The sequence below is a fragment of the Python bivittatus genome, unplaced genomic scaffold (genome assembly GCF_059951505.1).
Source record: "Python bivittatus isolate LINGU-HERP-01145 unplaced genomic scaffold, Pbiv_v1 ctg000480_np1212, whole genome shotgun sequence".
Classification (NCBI taxonomy): Eukaryota; Metazoa; Chordata; class Lepidosauria; order Squamata; family Pythonidae; genus Python; species Python bivittatus.
In genome coordinates, this window is record NW_028277075.1 from 83,169,176 (window position 1) to 83,191,486 (window position 22,311).

Genomic DNA, 22,311 nt, shown 5'->3' on the forward strand with positions numbered 1-22,311 from the left:
AAAGCAGTGTTTCTAGTTTTTTTTTTTTTCCCATACCATTGCTGGAAGAATATATGCCTAGGTAGCATTCATCATTCAGTGCTTGATGCTACTATAGCAGGAGAGTGGTTAAAAGTGATTAAAAGACTATTGATTGCCGCAGGTAAAAAATTGAATAAATAAATAAAAAATTAATTCTCTGGTTGCTCAATACATTTCCATTCAAGCACCAAACACTTTTTGACAATCACTATACAAGTAGTCCTCAGTTAATGACCACTTGTTCAGCGACCATTCGAAGTTACAGTGGCACTAAACGAATAGTACTTACAACTGGTCCTCAAAGTTCCAGCCATCCCCTGCAGTCACCTGATCACAATCTGGGCACTTGGCAACCGCCTCACACTTATGATAACCCTTTCTCTCCATCAGTGACACAACTATTGTTCAGTCAAAGCACAGGTGAATAATAATAATACCCTTTAACAGTGATGACTTTCTTTCTCTCTCTGCTTATTTTTCTTCTCCAAAAATGCATCTATAAATTCATTTTAGGTCATTGTCAAATGCAGGTGTGAAAGGAATAAATGAAGACTGAACCCCCACCCCACACCTAGTGCCATCCAGATAGGCTGGATTCCAATTTTTTTCATACCCAGTTAGGAATAACACAACAGTCACAGCATCCCTGGGAAAGCCAGCAGAAAAGGTCACAAGTTGCTCTGATAAGTCTCAAGCCCCACCATACTCGTGCCACCCCACACCAGCCCCTCCCGTGCCCCCCTACCTAGCAGCACAGCCACCCCATACCCCACCCACTCACCCCACACCAGTGCCCTATGCACCCTTCTGTCACAGGTTCTTTTTTAAACTGTACCCAATTTGATCGACCCAGACTCAAGAAAGGCACAAAAGCACGGAACCCTGGACAGGTGGTTTATATCTCTTTATATGTAAAAAACAAAGAAACAGATGGTTTCTTTATATGTAAAAACAAACAAATAAAAGTGATATGTGAGGGCTTCCTATATTCTATTCTATTGCTTTGTTGTTGTTGTTTAGTCGTTAAGTCGTGTCCGACTCTTCGTGACCCCATGAACCATATTGCGCCAGGCCTTCCTGTCCTTCACTGCCTCCCTGAGTATGCTCAGTTTCATGCTCATTGCTTCAGTGATGCTATCTAACCATCTCATCCTCTGCCGTCCTCTTCTCCTTTTGCCTTCGATCTTTCCCAGCATCAGGGTCTTCTCCAAAGAGATCTCTCTTCGCATTAGGTGACCAAAATATCTGAGCTTGAGCTTCATTATCGATCCTTCTAATGAGCAATCAGGGTTGATTTCCTTTAAGATTGACTGGTTTGACCTCCTAGCAGTCCAGGGGACTCTCAAGAGTCTTCTCCAGCACCAGTTCAAAGGCATCAATTCTTCGGCGCTCGGCCTTTTTTATGGTCCAGCTCTCACAGCCATACATTACTACTGGAAAAACCATAGCTTTGACAATGCGGATCTTTGTCGGCAAGGTGACGTCTCTGCTTTTTAATATGCTATCTAGGCTTGCCATAGCTTTCCTCCCAAGGAGCAAGCATCTTTTAATTTCATGGCTGCAGTCTCCGTCTGCGGTGATCTTGGAGCCCAAATAAATGAAGTCTGTTACTGCTTCCATTTCTACCCCTTCTATTTGCCAGGAATTGATGGGTCCAGATGCCATGATCTTAGTTTTTTTAATGTTGAGTTTCAAGCCAGCTTTTGCACTCTCCTCTTTCACCCTCATCAAGAGGCTCTTTAGTTCTTCTTCACTTTCTGCCATTAGGGTGGTATCGTCCGCATATCTGAGGTTGTTGATGATTCTCCCTGCAATCTTAATTCCGGCTTGTGATTCTTCCAGCCTGGCATTTCTCATGATGTACTCTGCATATAGGTTAAATAAGCAGGGTGACAGTATACAGCCTTGTCGTACACCTTTCCCTATTTTGAACCAATCGGTTGTTCCATGACCGGTTCTAACTGTTGCTTCTTGGCCCGCGTACAGATTTCTCAGGAGACAGGTAAGGTGGTCTGGTACTCCCATCTCTTCAAGAATTTGCCACAGTTTGTTGTGATCCACACAATCAAAGGCTTTTGCATAGTCAATGAAGCAGAAGTAGATATTTTTCTGGAACTCTCGTGCTTTCTCCATGATCCAGCGAATGTTGGCGATTTGATCTCTGCCTCTTCGAAACCCAGCTTGTACATCCGGTAGTTCTCGGTTCATGTATTGCTGAAGCCTAGCTTGTAGGATTTTGAGCATAACCTTGCTAGTATGTGAAATGAGCGCAATTGTGTGATAGTTTGAGCATTCTTTGGCGTTGCCCTTCTTTGGAATTGGAACATAAACTGACCTTTTCCAATCCCGTGGCCACTGTTGCGTTTTCCAAACTTGCTGTCATATTGAGTGCAGCACTTTAACACCATCATCTTTTAGTATTTTAAATAACTCAGCTGGAATACTGTCATCTCCACTAGCTTTGTTGTTAGCAATGCTTCCTAAGGCCCACTTGACTTCACTCTCTAGGATGTCTGGCTCAAGGTCAGTGATCACACCAGCGTGGACATCAGGGACATTAAGATCTTTCTTGTATAGTTCTTCTGTGTATTCTTGCCACCTCTTCTTAATCTCTTCTGCTTCTGTTAGGTCCCTGCCTTTTTTGTCCTTTATCATGCCCATCTTGGCACTAAACGTTCCTTTCATATCTCCAATTTTCTTGTAGAGATCTCTAGTCTTCCCCATTCTATTGTTTTCCTCAATTTCTTTGCATTGTTCATTTAAGAAGGCCTTCTTATCTCTCCTTGCTATTCTCTGGAAATCTGCATTCAGTTGCTTATATCTTTCCCTTTCACCCTTGCATTTCGCATTCCTTCTTTCCACAGCTATTTGTAAAGCCTCATCAAACAGCCATTTTGCTTTCTTGCATTTCTTTTTCTTTGGGATGGTTTTAGTTGCTGCCTCCTGTACAATGTTACGGACCTCCGTCCATAGTTCTTCAGGCACTCTGTCTACCAAATCTAATCCTCTAAATCTATTCATCACCTTCACTGTGTACTCACAAGGAATATGATCTAAGTCATACCTGAATGGTCTAGTGGTTTTCCCTACATTCTTCAATTTAAGCCTAAATTTTGCAGTAAGAAGCTCATGATCTGAGCCACAGTCAGCTCCTGGTCTTGTTTTTGCTGTCTGTATAGAGCTTCTCCATCTTTGGCTGCAAAGTATATAATCAATCTGGTTTCGGTATTGACCATCTGGTGATGTCCATGTGTAGAGTCGTCTCTTGTGTTGTTGGAAAAGAGTGTTTGCTATGACTAACTTGTTCTCTTGACAGAACTCTATTAGCCTTTGCCCTGCTTCATTTTGTACTCTAAGGCCAAACTTGCCTGTTATTCTGATTACTCCTTGACTTCCTACTTTAGCATTCCAATCCCCTATGATGAAAAGGACATCTTTTTTTGGTGCTAGTTCTAGAAGGTGTTGTAGGTCTTCATAGAAGCGGTCAACTTCAGCTTCTTCAGCATCAGTGGTTGGGGCATAGACTTGGATGACTGTGATATTGAATGGTTTGCCTTGGATACGCACTGAGATCATTCTGTCGTTTTTGAGGTTGTACCCCATTACTGCCTTTCCCACTCTCTTATTGACTATGAGTGCAACTCCATTTCTTCTAAGGGTTTCTTGCCCACAGTAGTAGATATAATGGTCACCCGAATTAAATTCACCCATTCCCGTCCATTTCAGTTCGCTGATTCCCAAGATGTCAATGTTCAATCTTGTCATCTCATGTTTGACCACATCCAGCTTGCCTTGGTTCATAGATCTTACATTCCAGGTACCTATACAATATTGTTCTTTACAGCATCGGACCTTCTTTTCGCTTCCAGATACATCCACAGCTGAACGTCCTTTCGGCTTTGGCCCAGCCGCTTCACTCTTTCTGGAGCTACTTGGAATTGCCCTCCGCTCTTCCCCAGTAGCATATTGGACACCTTCCGACCTGAGGGGCTCATCTTCCGGCGTCATATCTTTTAGCCTTTTAACATTGTCCATGGGGTTTTCTTGGCAAGGATACTGGAGTGGGTTGCCATTTCCTTCTCCAGTGGACCACATTTTGTCAGAACTCTCTGTCATGACCTGTCCATCTTGGGTGGCCCTGCACGGTATAGCTCATGGCTTCACTGAGTTACGCAAGCCCCTTCGCCACGACAAGGCAGTGATCCATGAAGGGGATTCTATTGCTATCTCTATACTATTACTATGATAATTACTATTACAATATACTATTATTCTTCAATTACTATGACAATGATTATACTATATACTATTACTATTCAATATACTTTGTACTATTACTATTCAATTGCTATTACCATTATCCTATTACCTATTACTCTGTTACAATTACCTATATACTATGGTCTACACTATTACTACTGTGCATCAACATTTCTTTCTTAAGCCTGTTTTGTCTGAAGTCCCTTCTCTCTCTGAGATTTCTTCTTCTTTTTCTGTTAGTGGCCAGCATGTAGAGCTCTTGCACCTTTTTTATGTTGTTTGCCTTGCTGGGCTGCTATACTTCTTCTCCTCTCTGTTGGATAATCCACTTCTTCTGAAGGAAAAATGCCTTGGCTGCTGTACTCTGTTTGCTGGTGGCTGCAGAGCTCCAAAACACGCATCTCGTCCATTCTCCTCTCATCTTTCCCCCACGCCTGTGTCAAGGTTGCAACTTTATTGGCAACTCTGCAGTGCTGACACTGGGGAAAGGCTCAGATAGGAGGGAAACAAGGCAGCACAGGGGCCTGCAATTTTGTTCCTGCTGCTTGCTCTTCCACACCTCCCCACCCAGCAGCAGCCACTTACCTTAACAACGCCCAAAACTCGCTTAACGACAGCAACAGGGACTGCCAGGATTGCCATTGCTAAGTGAAGCAGTCACGTGATGTTGTGCTTTACAACCATATTGCTTAGCAACAGAAATTCCAGTCCCAATCACCTTCGTTAACCAAGGACTACCTATATTATATATGTATACCCCATAAAGTTCAAGAGTAGGTTTGACACCCCACCCTAGTAATTTCTCGCCATTGATGCCTAGCCACAATATGTAAGCCTAGGACTAAGGTATATTTTCCATATCCGATGCTCTTGATGAACATAAGTGTGCCATGGTATGCTATCTCTATAACATGGGACCCAGGAAGCAGGCCTTCTCTATTGCAATGCCTGTCCTCTGAAATAACACCATCCCAGAGGCCTCCATGGCCCCGTCCTATCTTTAAAAAGCCTCTGAAACCTGGCTTTCCCTCCAGGCCTTGTGTTGGGCTGGATGGAGAACCATTTCATAAATGTATGACGTTATATGTTACTGAATGTTTTCTTCTATGACACTCATGGTTCTTTTATCTTTTTGGTTTCCATTGTTTTTAATGTTGTACAATTCCCAGAGTCATCTGCAGTTGGGTGGCTTTCTAAATTTAATAATAAAAATAAAGGACTGTGTTCTCCTCTAGACAATGCTTTATAAGTGAATGGGTACCCTACAAATGGCTTGATTATGATCATCAATGAGGCACTAAACATGTATCATAAAATAATATTCTTTGGGGATGTGTAATTTGGTAAACATTTCATCAAGTTGTGTATTTAGAGCTATTCTGTTGATTATGGAACAAAGCAGTACTGCCTGCCAATGTGTCTCTAGGCAGTGAATAAAGCTAATAGAAACTAGATGCAGAACAGTAATTTGATAAACTAGCAGCACTGCGATATTAGTAGGATTCTGCTGAAATTAAAGGGACAGCCAGCCTCCCATGCAATTACAGCACATCTTAGAAAACTTGTAGTACAACAAACTGGAACCCATGACTTCAGCAGAAAAAGATGAGATGAATAGGAAATTAGGGTGTTATCTGAATACCCTAGTCCTCGCTTAACAACTGCCCTGTTTAGCGACCATTCAAAGTTACAACGGCACTGAAAAAGTAACTTTACAGCTGGTCCTCACACTTATGACTGTCACAGCGTCCCTGCGGTCACATGATTGAGATTCAGGCACTTCACAACTGGTGGGCATTTATGACCATCACAGCACCCCACAGTCACGTGATCACCATTTGCATGCTTCACAGCTGGCTTCTGATAAGCCTTCTAATTGAAGAAGCCAGCAGTAAAATCACAAATGGCAGTCATGTGATGTCTTGCTTAACAGCCATGGGTGATTCATTTAACAACTGTAGTGGGAGTAAGGCTGTAAGTCTCTTGTGGTCAAGTGATGTCTCGTTTAACGGCCATGGATGATTCATTTAACAACCATGGTGGAAGTAAGGTTGTAAATCTGTCATGGTTAAGTGATGTCTCACTTAACAACCTCGTTGCTTAGTGATGGAGTTGCTGGTCCCAGTTGTGATCATTAAGTGAGGGCTACCTGTAAGAAAAAACAAGGTCTAATCAGTTAACACACAACAGGTTACAGCTTCAGTCAAAGCAGTTGAACTGCACCTTTAAGTCTCTGCATGTCACTTCCTGCAGCAACTAAAACCATCCCAAAGAAAAAGAAATGCAAGAAAGCAAAATGGCTGTCTGATGAGGCTTTACAAATAGCTGTGGAAAGAAGGAATGCGAAAAGCAAGGGTGAAAGGGAAAGATATAAGCAACTGAATGCAGATTTCCAGAGAATAGCAAGGAGAGATAAGAAGGCCTTCTTAAATGAACAATGCAAAGAAATTGAGGAAAACAATAGAATGGGGAAGACTAGAGATCTCTACAAGAAAATTGGAGATATGAAAGGAACGTTTAGTGCCAAGATGGGCATGATAAAGGACAAAAAAGGCAGGGACCTAACAGAAGCAGAAGAGATTAAGAAGAGGTGGCAAGAATACACAGAAGAACTATACAAGAAAGATCTTAATGTCCCTGATGTCCACGCTGGTGTGATCACTGACCTTGAGCCAGACATCCTAGAGAGTGAAGTCAAGTGGGCCTTAGGAAGCATTGCTAACAACAAAGCTAGTGGAGATGACAGTATTCCAGCTGAGTTATTTAAAATACTAAAAGATGATGGTGTTAAAGTGCTGCACTCAATATGACAGCAAGTTTGGAAAACGCAACAGTGGCCACGGGATTGGAAAAGGTCAGTTTATGTTCCAATTCCAAAGAAGGGCAACGCCAAAGAATGCTCAAACTATCACACAATTGCGCTCATTTCACATACTAGCAAGGTTATGCTCAAAATCCTACAAGCTAGGCTTCAGCAATACATGAACCGAGAACTACCGGATGTACAAGCTGGGTTTCGAAGAGGCAGAGGAACTAGAGATCAAATCGCCAACATTCGCTGGATCATGGAGAAAGCATGAGAGTTCCAGAAAAATATCTACTTCTGCTTCATTAACTATGCAAAAGCCTTTGATTGTGTGGATCACAACAAACTGTGGCAAATTCTTGAAGAGATGGGAGTACCAGACCACCTTACCTGTCTCCTGAGAAATCTGTACGCGGGCCAAGAAGCAACAGTTAGAACCGGTCATGGAACAACCGATTGGTTCAAAATAGGGAAAGGTGTACGACAAGGCTGTATACTGTCACCCTGCTTATTTAACCTATATGCAGAGTACATCATGAGAAATGCCAGGCTGGAAGAATCACAAGCCGGAATTAAGATTGCAGGGAGAATCATCAACAACCTCAGATATGCGGACGATACCACCCTAATGGCAGAAAGTGAAGAAGAACTAAAGAGCCTCTTGATGAGGGTGAAAGAGGAGAGTGCAAAAGCTGGCTTGAAACTCAACATTAAAAAAACTAAGATCATGGCATCTGGACCCATCAATTCCTGGCAAATAGAAGGGGTAGAAATGGAAGCAGTAACAGACTTCATTTATTTGGGCTCCAAGATCACCGCAGACGGAGACTGCAGCCATGAAATTAAAAGACGCTTGCTCCTTGGGAGGAAAGCTATGGCAAGCCTAAATAGCATATTAAAAAGCAGAGACGTCACCTTGCCGACAAAGATCCGCATAGTCAAAGCTATGGTTTTTCCAGTAGTAATGTATGGCTGTGAGAGCTGGACCATAAAAAAGGCTGAGCGCCGAACAATTGATGCCTTTGAACTGGTGCTGGAGAAGACTCTTGAGAAGACTCTTGAGAGTCCCCTGGACTGCTAGGAGGTCAAACCAGTCAATCTTAAAGGAAATCAACCCTGATTGCTCATTGGAAGGATCGATAATGAAGCTCAAGCTCAGATACTTTGGTCACCTAATGCGAAGAGAGATCTCTTTGGAGAAGACCCTGATGCTGGGAAAGATCGAAGGCAAAAGGAGAAGAGGACGGCAGAGGATGAGATGGTTAGATAGCATCACTGAAGCAATGAGCATGAAACTGAGCATACTCAGGGAGGCAGTGAAGGACAGGAAGGCCTGGCGCAATATGGTTCATGGGGTCACGAAGAGTCGGACATGACTTAACGACTAAACAAAATGTCACTTCCTAATTCAACACACTGTGGTACAATAGCCCCCCAAAAGAAAATGTGGCAACTGTGCCACAGAGACTGCCAGGCCCACTACAGGAGTCTAATTTTCCACCTTTCTTCAGAAATCGAAGCATTACATTCTCTTTGTCACTGTTCAGATTCCTATTGACTCTCCTTCCAACAAATGGCACCAAAGTTCCTATTTGGATCACCTGCACACCTAGACAAGATAAAAATGTAGAAGTCCTCATAAGAGAAGCTAGTATATCCCAGAGACACCTTTCAATGCCATATTATACATTTTTCGCATACAGCTTGTATGTTTGCTTTTCTGTCCAAATGCAAGCCAGGAGTTACCAGTTGGGTCACTATTTCTATTTCATATTCAGTTTCACAGAATAGATATCTGCCTTACAGGTCTGTGGCAGATTGTGATCTTGAAATTGAAATGCTGGTAACATAATTTCAGGATACAAGCCCTATGGGCTCTATTTCATAATAAAACAACCATTAGTATGCTGAGAATTGTTTTGGACCACAGAACAGTTATAATGAATTATAATTTTGCCAGAGAGGAAGAGAACTGGTGCTTGAAAATGAGAACTAAACCATTTTCTTGGGAGACAAACAACTTGAAGCTCATGTTCTCCAGGGACACATGACCCAGATTTTGCTTTTTGTCATTTATTCTGAAGCTGGGAATTATTGTTGATCTGGCAAAAGGGCAACTAAAGTAAATTTAGGGGCACTATTTATACAATAATACTGGTTTTCAAGGCAACCAGTGAGTAACTGTCCTTGTGTGGCTCAAATTAGAAGTAGCGTTAGGATTATACACCACAGGCACAAGCTTTATCAGGAAATACTGCAGAGCAAATGAAACTTCTGACTAGCAGACCTTTAAATAGATTAGGCTACCAGAAAGGCTGAAAACAACAATTGAACTTCTGGATGTAAATATATTTTTCTTCAAGTTCTGAGTAGAAAAGCAGCAGATAAGAATAGCTTTGCTGGCAGCTAACATGTCATGTATCATCACTGTGGCATGTATTAGCCCACAACTCACAGATGAATTGTCAGAAAAGAATTAAACAAAAACACTGAGGTAAAGTGAAATGATATTTTAAAAATATCTATTCCACCCTTCAAGAAAAAAACTTCTCAGGGCATGGAGCCATGTAGAACAGCAAGCAAAATAAAGCAAACTGGAGTTACAATATTTATGAAGTGGGATAAAGAATATGTATCAAGGAGCAAGATAAAATCTGAGGCCATCAAAGGCTTGAGAGAAAATGTCTAGGGCCCAAATGCAGAGAGTATTGGCCAAGTACGACTCTTAGGCTGCGTCTCTGCAGCAGAAGGAATCTTCTTACACCCACTTCATTTATTCATTGGATTTTTAGACCACCACAATTACGGGACTCTCAGCAACATACAAAAAATAAAACATCCACAGTACAAATAGTATAATAATTAATATAAATCACAAAACATTCATTGTCATTTTAAAACCAAATGAATAAATCCAAGCTCATTGAAAAGTCCTCTGGAAAAGTTCATTTCTAACCTGCTTCTGGAAAGTCAACAAGCAAATCTAACCTCCAGGGAAAAACTATTCCACAATGAAGAAGATAAACAAGAGATGCATCAACTCAAGGCCTCAGCCCCCCGATTTCATAATAGTGGTGAACTACCAACAATTTTTCCCAAGCTGCTCATATCAGGTTTGAAAAAGTAGAGTATCCCAAGATGGGAGTCAGGCAATTATCTCAGTGCATAGAAAGTACATGGGAGGGGGAAATACTTAAAGTCATTGACACAAACATTTGACGTTGACTTATTTATTTATATAGCCGCCCGTCTAATGGCAATGCCTCTGGATGGTGTACAAGAACTAAAACCAACAAAAAAAGCAACAATCCAAATAATAAATAAGGTCACAGAAGTCATTCCACTTACAAAAAAGAACAATAAAAACCACTTAATCAGCAATGTTCATTCTACCTCCTGGCCCAAATGCCTGGGGGAACAGCCAAGTTTGTAAAGCCATACAGAAGGCTAACAAGGTCAGGGCCATTTGGATCTCCAGAGGAACCCTGTTCCGCAGGGCAGGTGTTGCAACAGAGAAGGCGCAACTCCTGGGTCCAACAAAATGTCATTGCTTGATGGAAGGGACGCAGAGTTTGTTCTTCATGTTAGTTCTGGTGGGGCAGGCAAACACAATTGGAAATAGGTGTCCCACAAATAGCCTGGCCCTATGCCACGCAAAACTTTATAGATGATAACCAGCCCCAGTTAGCCATAATTTATCAGACAATTGGCTGAGTTTGTATAACACGCTAAGCCGGTAACGATGACTTATAAAACACAATCGCTAGGTTCATATTAAGCCAAATCCAAACTATTCACATTACAATTTAGCATGATACATCAAGCCAGTTCTCAAGTAAAAAAGCATGCAGTTGTGAAGATAGATCCAGATATTCAGAACCCATCCAACAGTAAATATTTCACAGGTTATGACTGATGAGAGCACACCAGAACATAACAGTGCTCCAGTTCCTAACATCCCTCCTTAGCTTCTGTCATTCAAAATGTATGTGAAGGCAATTAAGGAAAGGCCATATGGAAAACTGACCTTTAACCATGCAACCATGGTTAAACCACTCACACAGTTTTCTCTCATTTCTTCACACACACACACATACAAAAATACACACACTTTATAAGCAACTGACAAGTACAACCATTGAGGGAGGGGATTGTGGAATAATGTAAAGAAGAAACTTCAGTCATAGTCCTATAGGTTTCTTTTTTTTAATGTTTAAAAAACTGATTATGTACCATCAAGTCACTGGTGACTCTTAGTGACCATATAGCGAGATTTTCTCCATGACAATCTGTCCCTAACCTGGTCTTTCAGGTCTTTCAATGGTGCACTCATCACCACTGTAAACTGAGCCCACCCATCTTGCAGTTAGTCATCCTCTTCTTCTCTTTCCTTCCCTCTTTCCCAACATTAAAGTTGTATGGTTGCATGGAATGGGAACAACCCCTGGCCAGCCTAGTAAGAGCAGTTGGTGGGGAGATCAGTATTGGTAGGTCATGGAAGGAGTCCCCCATGGCACTGAGAGCTCAAGCTAGACTGCCTGGAGGACTCAGCTTCCTCCTCTTTTAGGATGAATGGGTATAAAGGGGTGATGTGGGAATCCCCTTTGGGGAGCCAGAGGGCATGGTATTTGGGAGTCTCGGGGGGGGTTGGGGGGCAGAGCAGAACCTCATGGCGGTGATGGGTAAGGGAAAGTATGGTGGGAGACTGGAGTGGGCCGCTCTCAGGAAACAAGGGCCTGATGTCTCGTACCGGCTCCTAGTTCCAGCCCACGGATCTCAACCCCAATTCCTGGTCAGGCCGGCTGCTGCTACTAAATGCCAGGTCAGTCTGTAATAAGGCCTCTCTGTAAGAGACAACTGACCCGACATGTATAACTGAGACCTGGTTGTGTCCAGAGGGAGGTGTTCCCCTTTCAGAAATGTGCCCAGCTGGGTTTTGGGTGTGTGCATCAGCCAAGATTCCAGGGCAGGGGTGGAGGAGTGGCAGTTGTCATCTGGGAGTCTCTTACAGCTTTCAGGAGCGCTGCTCCACAGGTTGCTGGATGTGAGACCCTGTTCCTTAAGTTGGACTCTAGGAATCAGCTGAGATTGTTGGTACTGTACCAGCCTCCCTGCTGCGTAGCAACCTCCCTGCCTGAACGCCTTGATTTTGTCTTAGAGTTGACAGTGGAATTCCCCAGGTGTATAGTCCTGGGAACTTTAATCTGCCTTCCTTGGGAGCAGGGTCTGATGTACCTCAGGAGTTCAAGGCCTCCATGACAGCCATGGGCCTATCCCAGGTCATCCAGAGCCAACACAGGACAGTGGTCATATGCCTGATTTGGTTTTCCTGTCAGAACAGTGGCAAAGTGATCTGAAATTGGGGGAGTTCTCTGTGACTCCCTTGTCAAGGTCAGATCATGCCCTGGTAACCATGAGATTCTTTGGCACTGCCGCAGGGAGACAGGACCTATTAGATTGGTCTGCCCCAGATGACTGATGGACCCTCAAGGGTTCCAGAGGGAGCTGGAGATTGTTTCTGAGGGTCTGCTGCATGGTCCAATAGAGGCCTTAGTCACTGTTTGGAATGAGAGGGCAGCTATGGCCTTGAATCAGATTGCGCTCTCCCTCCTTATGGATCTTGTTGCTCTCCATGGTTTACAGAGGAGCTGAGGGAAATGAAACAGGAGAAGAGACATCTAGAGCACCACTGGAGGTCAACGAAAGATGAAGTTGACCAAACACAGGTAAGAGCCACTGTTAAGGCCTATCTTGTGGCAGTAAGGGCAGCGAAGTAACAATACTTTTCTACCCTTATTGTGTCTGAGGATTGACATCCAGCAGCCTTGCTTCTGGTGACCTGTGCCCTTTTGGGCAAGAGGAACCCAGAGATTCATCTGCAAGGCCAGGTGGAAGAATTTTTGGAGCATCTGTCAGACAAAATTGCTCAAATTCATTCCCAGTTAGATGCCAGCTTTGGTACAAGTCCAGTGGAGATGCCTGTGGCACAGTCTTGCCCTATTATCTGGGAACAGTTTGAACCTGTTGGGCCTGAGGAAGTGGGCAGGGTCCTTATGACTATGAGCTCAGCCACCTGCTCCTAGATCCATGCCCCTCCTGGCTGGCTAAAGCTGCCAAGGAGGGGACATGTGGCTGGGTTCTGGTAGTGGTTGATTCATCCTTGGGAGAGGGGGTGGTTGCTTTGTCTCTTAAGAAGCCATTGGTTCGTCCCCTTCTCAAGAAGCCATCGCTGGATCCCACTATACTGGACAGTTTTTGTCCAGTGTCCAGCCTTCCTTTTTGGGGGAAGGTTGTGGAGAAGGTGGTTGCATAGCAGTTTCAGCGGACCCGGGATAAAGCAGATTATTTGGACCCCTTTCAGTCAGAATTCAGGCCTGGACATGGGAAGGAAATGGCATTTGTTGCACTTTTGGATGATCTGTGGCGGGAGCAGGATGGGGCAATACATCCATCCTGGTTTTACTTGACCTCTCGGCAGCTTTCAACACCATCAACCCTGGTATCCTTTTGGATCAGCTCCAGGGATTGGGAGTGGATGGCACAGTATTGTGCTGGTTCTCTTCCTTTCTCAGGGGCCGATACCAGTCAGTGTTGATCAGGAGTGAGAAAGCCCACCCTCAGCCCCCACTATGTGGGGTGCCACAGGCTTCAGTGCTCTTTCCGCTCCTGTTTAACATCTATATGAAACTACTGGGGTAAATCATCCATCACCATGGGGAGAGGTATCATCAGTATACTGCTGATACTCAATTATATCTTTCTGCCCCTGGCAAATTAAGCAATGCTGTGGATGTCCTGTTCCAGTGCTTGGAGGCTCTAGGGGTCTGGATGGAGAACAACAGTCTTCAACTGAACCCTGGCAAGACTGAGTGGCTTTGGGTTTTAGGGTCTTCCAGATCTGGGAATTTACCATCTTTGGTACTGGATGGGGTGGCACTGCCCCAGACAGACCCGGCTCACAATCTGGGATCCTGCTGGACTCATGACTGCTCCTTAAGGAGCAGGTGGCAGTTGTGGCCAGGAGGGCCTTTGCACAACTTTGTATTGTCCGCCAATTGCACCATTCCTGGATCATGAGGCCCTGCTCAGAGTTACTCATGCCCTAGTCACCTCCCATACAGACTATTGTAATGCACTCTACACAGAGCTACCCTTGAAGAGTCTTCAGAAGCTTCAACTGATACAAGATGCAGAGGCACAGGCAGTTATGTATGCCCCTAAAAGGACACGTTACATCTCTGCTTCGTGAGCTGCATTGGTTGCCAGTTTGCTTCTGGGTCCAATTCAGGGTTCTGTTTTTGACCTTTAAAGCCCTACATGGCATGGGGCCAGGTTATCTGAGGGACCACCTCCTTCCGATTACTTCTACCTGTTCCAGCAGGGCCAGCAGGAGAGGCATTCTGCGGGTCCTGCCTATAAAGAGTTCCATCCGATGGGACCTAGAAGGTGAACCTTTTCTGCCATGGCACCTGCCCTCTGGAACATCATCCCACTCGAAGTGAGGTTAGCTCCAATCTTTATTGCCTTCTGGAAAGCCCTTAAAACGTGTTTTTTTCAACAGGCCTGGGGATCCCCTGGTAGTAGGAAGCCCATATATTGGTTGTATTATGTGTGATATTCTCCCACTTGTGGTTTTGTTTTTATCTATGTTTACTGTTTTAATTGTTTTTAATTGGTTTTGTAGTATGTTTGAATAGTAGGTTTTATCGTACACTGCCCAGAGTCACTTTATATAGCCAAGATGGGCGGCTATATAAATTTGACAAATAAATAAATAAAGCCTTTTTCATAGAGTTAGTCTTTGCATAATGTGTCCAAATTAAAAAAGAGGGGGTCTGATTACTATTCAGTTCACAATAACTCTCCAAAACATCTACATGACACTAGAACCTATTACTTTACCTGAAAAGTATGAGTAATAGGTTCGGGGCAGAATGGCGTATATTATACATAATCTTAACAAGGTATATCCAGTGATCACAGTTTCTGATAAAGAAAAATGATTGCAGCAAAGTGTGGAATTCATGCAGGAACAGAGGTCTCCTGCTGTAACATTCAGTGATTAATAACATGCAAACCTTCCCTGCACAGCATTATGCCCTCTATTCAACACAGAGATCACACCACATGATTTTTTTTTTTTAAATTACATCCTGCCTTTTGGACATGCTACAAAAAAGAGAACCCAGCAGTGTTCTTATGCCTTCACCGCTTTTTTTAAGGTATAGTTCGAAAGTGCTACCTTTTAAGAGAATGGCATTATGTGTTAGCACATCATCCAGCAACATCAATTGAACAATAGAACCCTTTGAGTGGATTACAGGAATGTTGAGCAGGGAATACTTTGAACAATGAAACCAAGATTATTGCACTGTTGAACTCAATTAAATGGGAAGGTGTTTCTTAGATACAATTAAGCTGCAATACAAGACACTTGCAATTTGTCTTCAGGACAGACCCATCCCTCCCAAGATTTGAACTGAGACATCTGCTTCAGGTGGAAGTTCAAGAGGGGTGCATATTGTGTCCATGCAATCCATCTGTCACAAATGCCTGCTTCCACTGTCACCACCACAGGTGCTTTAACTCAATTGTGTATCTGCCTCTACTGTGTGAAATATAGGCCAACCAGCTAGGTCATCTCCTTCGTTTCTGATGTACCTTACAAAATAATTAAAAAAAAATACTGGACAATGACAATTCCCTCTGCTGTTGTCAGGCTCATCCATGCTAAATTGCTATGGTTCACTTTCTATCTGGATTCCAACATGCTATACAACTGTTGAACCAGTCTAATATCATTCCCTTGGGAGAGCACCTACCTATTCCATTACTGCTCTTGCTAACTACAGCTGTCTCATGAATGCAGTTGGCTATGACTTCCTCTGAATACAAAGACACTATTCACTTTTAGCCCTAAAAAGCCAGCTGCTTCCCGATCACCCCATGGCCAAACCCAGCAGGAACATAAGTATGCTTGATTTATATATGCTTGGAGTTCCAGCCACCATGTTCTCTTCCTTCACTATCGTTCTAAACATTGATCAAAGCATGACTTTTACAGGCACAGCTTCAGAGCAGGTCCGCACTTCCAGATCCATTAATGGAACAGTGCAAAGATGGATGTTTTTTTTAACTTTTGTTTTACCTTTATGAAATGGACAAGAATTCTGCTACCCTCTCATTTTAGCTCAAGTGACAGAAAAAAATAGCAAACCCTAGCTGTTTTCTTTTTTATTAGTTTAGAAGGGGTAAAGCAGCAGCAGCAGCACTCATCAATTAGGGTTGTGGTAAATAAACACAGTTGGGACAGAATATCAAGCCATTGCTGTGGTCAAAGCAGAGAAAGGGCTGAAATCCAGAAAGGGATTCCTTGAGACAGCTTCATTTCCAGCAGTTTATGCATGGGAAATAATTAGCTGAAGGCTGCAGCTCCCCTAACCTGGGGACTTAGAAAGGGAGATGAAGAAGAAACCCTTATTTCCCGCCTTGTTGCCTGGAAAAGAAACTCACCTTAGCTAACCTACACCAGATTTATTCTGTTTCACACATGGTAATTTGATTTGAATCCACCTTTTTTTCTAGCAAACATGCAAAGCATCCATCTGTAAGTGAATTAGATTCTTAAAATGCCTAAGTATTCTCAGGTTACTTTATAAATATCCAGGGTTTAGGGGTTAAAAAAACCAAAACCAAAACCAAACCACCACACTCATCCTTAGTAACCAATAAGGGTAGCTGAAAACCTTTTCCGGTATTCCTACAGCATCCAGAATCACTGGAGAGCTTATAAATAATCAGTGGGACTAGGAGATGTCTGATTTATATACATTTACTCAAGAATAAAAAAGAAAGAGACATTACCAGCAAATTAAAATAGATCAATGCACATTGTAACCACCACTTATTATGACTGAGCCTGCCTTCAACAGATTTGCATAGGATTACCATCTCAATACCAAAATATTTAACAGACAGTAACTCATTTGAACAACAAAAGTTCCCTTCCTGTCTAGACCATACCCAAATTATTCCACAAAATGCCAGTATCACACAGCAGAATTCAAGCAGAAATATATACAATTCAAGCAGTAAGTAAAATATCAAAGATATAGCTCAGAAGGAGAGTTTAAATGTAGCTCAAAAGCCAGGGATTCGGCCATCAAAATAACTCTTGAAGCCTATAAAACAATGCAATATTGCTTCCAGCAGGGAGAGGCTTAGAACGGAATCTTGTACTGCCTGACCTCTCTGTGCTCTGCCCAAATCTCAGTTGCTGGCCATTGGCCTTGCAGAAACTCTACTCATGAGCAGGCCCTTTACTCAAAGCAAGACTGTGTTTATATATTGCACTGGTTGTTTAACCATAGTTTGCTGAATTAACTCAGCTGATTGGATTCAGACAACTTCCTGAAATATAAATTAAGGTTCTATCTCCAACAAGATAGAAAATCCTGTTAAGATGAAGGGAGAAGAAAGTAACAATGGGGTGTATTGATCTTCAAAATGAATAAAAGGCTCCAGAAACTCTCTGTGCAGCCCTCCATTTTCAAAGCACAAGAGGTTTGAAGGGCACTGGAAAATGGGATTGATCCAGCTACAAAAAAAGGGGGGGGTTCTCCCTCTTTTCTGTTGCTTGGGTACATTTGGATGATATGGAGCTAGAAAAAGGGTAGAAAGAAGCTAAAGAGAAGTCAATGTTCTCCTCTAGTCTGTGTTGTTAGGACCACACCTAGGATATTGCATGAAGTTCTGGGCATCACATTTTAGGATGGATATCGGCAAAGTAGAATGGATCTGGAAAAGAACAGTCAAAATTATTAAAGGCCTGGAAGGAAAAAATTAGGAGGAGTGGTTGGAGGCACTGAATTTTAGCCTGGAGAAGATAAGACTGAAGGGGGACATGATAGCTGCCTTCTGAAGGGCTGTCATGTAGAAGTCAGGGCAGAGTTGTGCAGAGTTGTTCCAGGAGACAGAATAAAAAGTTTAAATTACAAGGAAGTAGGTTTTGCTTGGACATCAGGAAAAAAATCCATAAGCATAAGAGCTGTTTGACAATAAAGCACACAGCCTTGACAGGTGGTAAAGTCTAAAGTTGTTTAGAGTTAAGATGGTCAGATGTCAGGGACACTGTAGTAGTAGATTTTTGCACTGGCAGGGGGATCGACTAGATGATCCAAGGCCCCTTCCACCCTTACATTTTTAGGATTCTATACTATATTCTTCCCCATTCCAGCCCCAGTGGCTCCTCTCCCAATCAGGCCACTATAGATTGATATTTTTTTTTAATAGGAAGAAAAAGAACCCAGGAAGTGACAGAGTACCAGTTAATCTCTTCAAAGGTGACTGGAATGCTGTGCAAGATTACTACCTATTTCTTAGATTATCTGGCACTGGATCAGTACCTTACCCGTGACTCAGGCCAGACTGTCTGTATATGACATGCTTATTATTCATTTAATCATGGTTTACAAATATAACCCAATGTTCTGCCTCTGTATTCAATATTTAGATCACGTTGCAGAGAAATCCATTTTCATAGGGCTACCAGAGCTGGGCTACAAAACGTTGGATGATAAGTGTAAGAAAAACCACCAGGATAAAGTTATCCAATTCAGAGACGTTGTTCATATGGCTTTCTTCAATAAGCTAGGTTACCAGACTTGGGTACAAAAATCTGGAAGTTCACTCAATTGCAGCAAAGAGATAGAGTTCTTCATATTTCTAGTGATCATCTCAGTTTTTGCTGCCAATGTATGATAGCTCTAATTATGGACCTCTTAACATTTGATAAATCCCTGAAACACTAGTCTTACCATTAGTCAAAGTGAAGTCTTTATCTCAGACAGAAGGGGGGGGGGGTCATCTAACTTTCTCCAGGATCTCAAGAGGGTTTACATAGGAATCTCTCTTCCTTTTCTTCTCACAGCAACTCTGAGAGTGACTAGCCCAAAGTCACCAGGGAGTTTTGGTCTGAGGCTAGACTTGATCCTGGATTTTCCCAGTTCCTAGTCCAATACCTCCACCTCTACCACTGCACTAGGTAAGACTGTACTGTATGTCATGAAATAGCGATAAAATGTTAGTTACTATTGTCATATTTTTACTAACAGAGAAGGGAAGAAGCATTTGTGACTTTTTTGCTTTGAGTGCAATATAACTCAGGTATGATACAACCTGATTTGTGTAGAGCAAAGGTGGGGGGGGGATCCATTTACTGCTTTGCCTCAGGCAGCAAAATATCTTCAGCCAACTCCAACCCCAGGACCCCATTAAAACGGCAATGTAATGTGAAGTTGCTTTGGTTTAGATGGATAAGTATTTATTAATGGTCCAGGGCAGTAAATATAGGCAGTGGAATTATTCCCTGAACTTTAATTTCACACCATGTACTAAGGGCTAATTCTTAATCTCTAAAAGAAGAGATTCTGAGGCTTAAATCAGCTCTTTATTGATCTGTCCTGACTTTCACATAGAGAACTCAGAGTGACACCTATAAGGGATTATTAATTTTTCTTTCATAACCCTGTGAAGTAGATTAAACTCAGCTACCCGAGGAGCTTTATAGCTGTGTATATCTACCAGTTCCATGTCTGAAAGTCTAGTCCCTTTACCATAGCAGTTCTTAGCTTGGTTTATACCACATACTAGATTAAAATACAGTTGTCTAGCTGTCACTCAGTGTATTGTGTGAATGCAGTCAGGATGGTTAGTTTACGGTTCAGTCTCTTTTGTAAACAATGATGTCTGAGGGGTGGGGAGCTGTGACCATGTGATTAACCCCTTTTCAGGCACATTGAGTTTGATACATAAAAAGCAGTAGAGCTTCAATCGTATGGTTGTGGCCATGCTCTTGACTGTTCTGAACCACCCTTACAGATGCTGCATTTGTAGACATGTGTTTATTCAGGATACCATGGTTCAGTTAATTATGGGTAAGTATATTGTGGGATCACAGTCTTGTAGTCACACTTCTGGCTGCCTGCAAGGTTTTACTGTCAAATATGTGCAACTTGGTTGTTTTTTTTTTTTTTAACTATAACTGATAATTCAGTGCTGAAAAACTTGCCACATGTACCACTTTACATGATGCACCTCAGTTTAACTCTTATCCCCAGGCTACATTTGGTGAGACTGACACAAAATTAAAGTGTGCCAAATACATTCACTGACATCTCAGGTAAGCTAACTACATTCATTTCTGAGGCTGTACTTCCCACCATCCAAAACTAGTAATCTTTCTCTGTAGAGATATTTGTAGGTCTCCAAAGTCACCTTCTTCAAGATGCAGTACATTTTCCTTTATTGCTTGACATTAATAAATTTCAGGTATATGCCAAGGCTTCAGAATGCTCTCCCCTCCCAGAGAGAACAATCTGAACTTGCCGATCTTTGTCTAGGGTACCTACACAAGCTCTGTGACCTACACAAGCTCGAGCAAAGAGGTCCCTTGTTCACCGAAACAGGAAGGACGCAAGAGCATTGGGGCATGATGCCCTCTGCAGGTACTAGACTGTAACTCCATTAAGTCTTAGCCAATGTTGCCAGTAGTCAGGAACTGTGAGAGTTTTCCAAAACAGCTAGACAGGACAAGGCTGCCTACCCCAAATGTAAAGGATCCTAGTACAAAATTCACTCAGGGAAATGGGTTTAACAACATACCAGTACAAGTCACATGGCATCCTTCCACACCTTTCTGACGAGAGCAAAGGTGGTGCAATGGCCAATGGAAAGGTTAGCTGTTCCCTAGTCTGTAACTAGCAAGGTGGAGAATCATCTAAGCCGATTCCTGGATATGCTCAGCTATAACTGGAAAAAGAGACTCTTTAATATTGTCTTCAGGGCTGCTGTTTTCCTACAGCTCTTCATGAGAACCCTACTCTTAGGTCAACATGGCTCTGAAAAAAGGAAGATACTTCATATATTCAAAGAAATGTAGATAACTCTTCATAACAAGATATCAGGGCAAAATGAAAGACACAACAGGCATATACTCATAACCAACATACAGATACTCTGCCCCTAGGGGAATCAGTGTCGTCTGATGGGGCCTCGAAAGCATGCCTCCTCTATCATGGCACCCACCTTATGGAATAGCCTCCCCCAGAGATACAGATGACCCCAATCCTGCTGCCTTTCAGGGGTGGTGGTTGATAGAGCTGGCCCAGGGTGGTTAGTTGATGGATGGAAGTTTTTATTGAGGTCTCAGTGCAGTTTATTGTTTTAAATGGTTGCTTTTACTATATTGTGTTTTTATTTTGTTTGCCATCCAGAGTTCCTTTTTGGTAGATGGGTGGCTATTTTGTTTCATAAATGAAATAATCAGATTAGTTTGCCTAATCAGTTAAAATGCCTGGGGAAAACATGGAACATCCATTGATGACAAAAAGTCAATTTTGTTCAGCATTGCTTCCTTTCTCTTTACTATCCTCAGTTTCTGTGGCTATGGGGGTAAAATAGGGACTGGGAGTATGTGAAGCTTTAACTGTTTTCTCTCCTCTGTAATTTCACTTTAAAACTGTTTCTTACATTGCTGAGAAAGATACTGTACTTCACCCTATTACATTTGCTGATTCTTTACAGCTTGGTTGTGAGAGGCCAGTAATTCATTTTTGGATAGTATTAAAGACATAATACAACATTATGTACTACACAAACACTTCAATGCATAGGTTTTCAAACTTTTTCAGGCTGTGGAACCTGTTAGTAAAAAAAAAAATACTATAACTCCCAGACCCCCTGGTCAAGAGGCAAAGCTCTAGCAACACAAAATAGGTTGTGTTCAGCTGGACTTTTTTTTTCTCTTAGTGTCTGATGAAATCCCATCACGTTCTTCAGCAGAGTTTGAAAAACCTCCTTTAGTGGATGGAAACTCCTGGATGATTTTCTCTGGACTCCAAATGTAAGTAAGGTCAGACCTGGTTAATCTGGATTGGAAAGCACCAGGGAAGAGCAAGGCAGTAAACTAGATTGGGAAATCGAAAAACTTCCTGGAGGAAATCAGTGGCAAACAACTTCCATACCGTGGCCAACAAAATTAATGAACTTATCCATGAAGTCACCAGAAATCAAGCTCAGCTTGAAGGAGACTTTATCTATTAGATAGGTTATATCATTCATATCTAAACACTATTCTCCTGATCCTCATGCATTCTGTTATAGAAATTGTAATTTTCTTCAACTTCATATTCTATTCCATATCCAAATTAAGCATTTATGCTTAA

General features: G+C 42.4%; 1 long non-coding RNA gene across 1 annotated transcript in view; it reads left to right on the forward strand.

Annotated features, from left to right (window-relative positions):
• LOC148215060 (uncharacterized) overlaps positions 1-22,311 on the forward strand; it is a 39,074-nt gene that overhangs the window by 9,624 nt on the left and 7,139 nt on the right. The window contains exons 3-6 of the long non-coding RNA XR_015797176.1: positions 12,731-12,813; positions 14,469-14,590; positions 19,017-19,130; positions 21,896-21,989. This is a non-coding gene — a long non-coding RNA (uncharacterized LOC148215060). The remainder of the gene's footprint in view (positions 1-12,730; positions 12,814-14,468; positions 14,591-19,016; positions 19,131-21,895; positions 21,990-22,311) is intronic.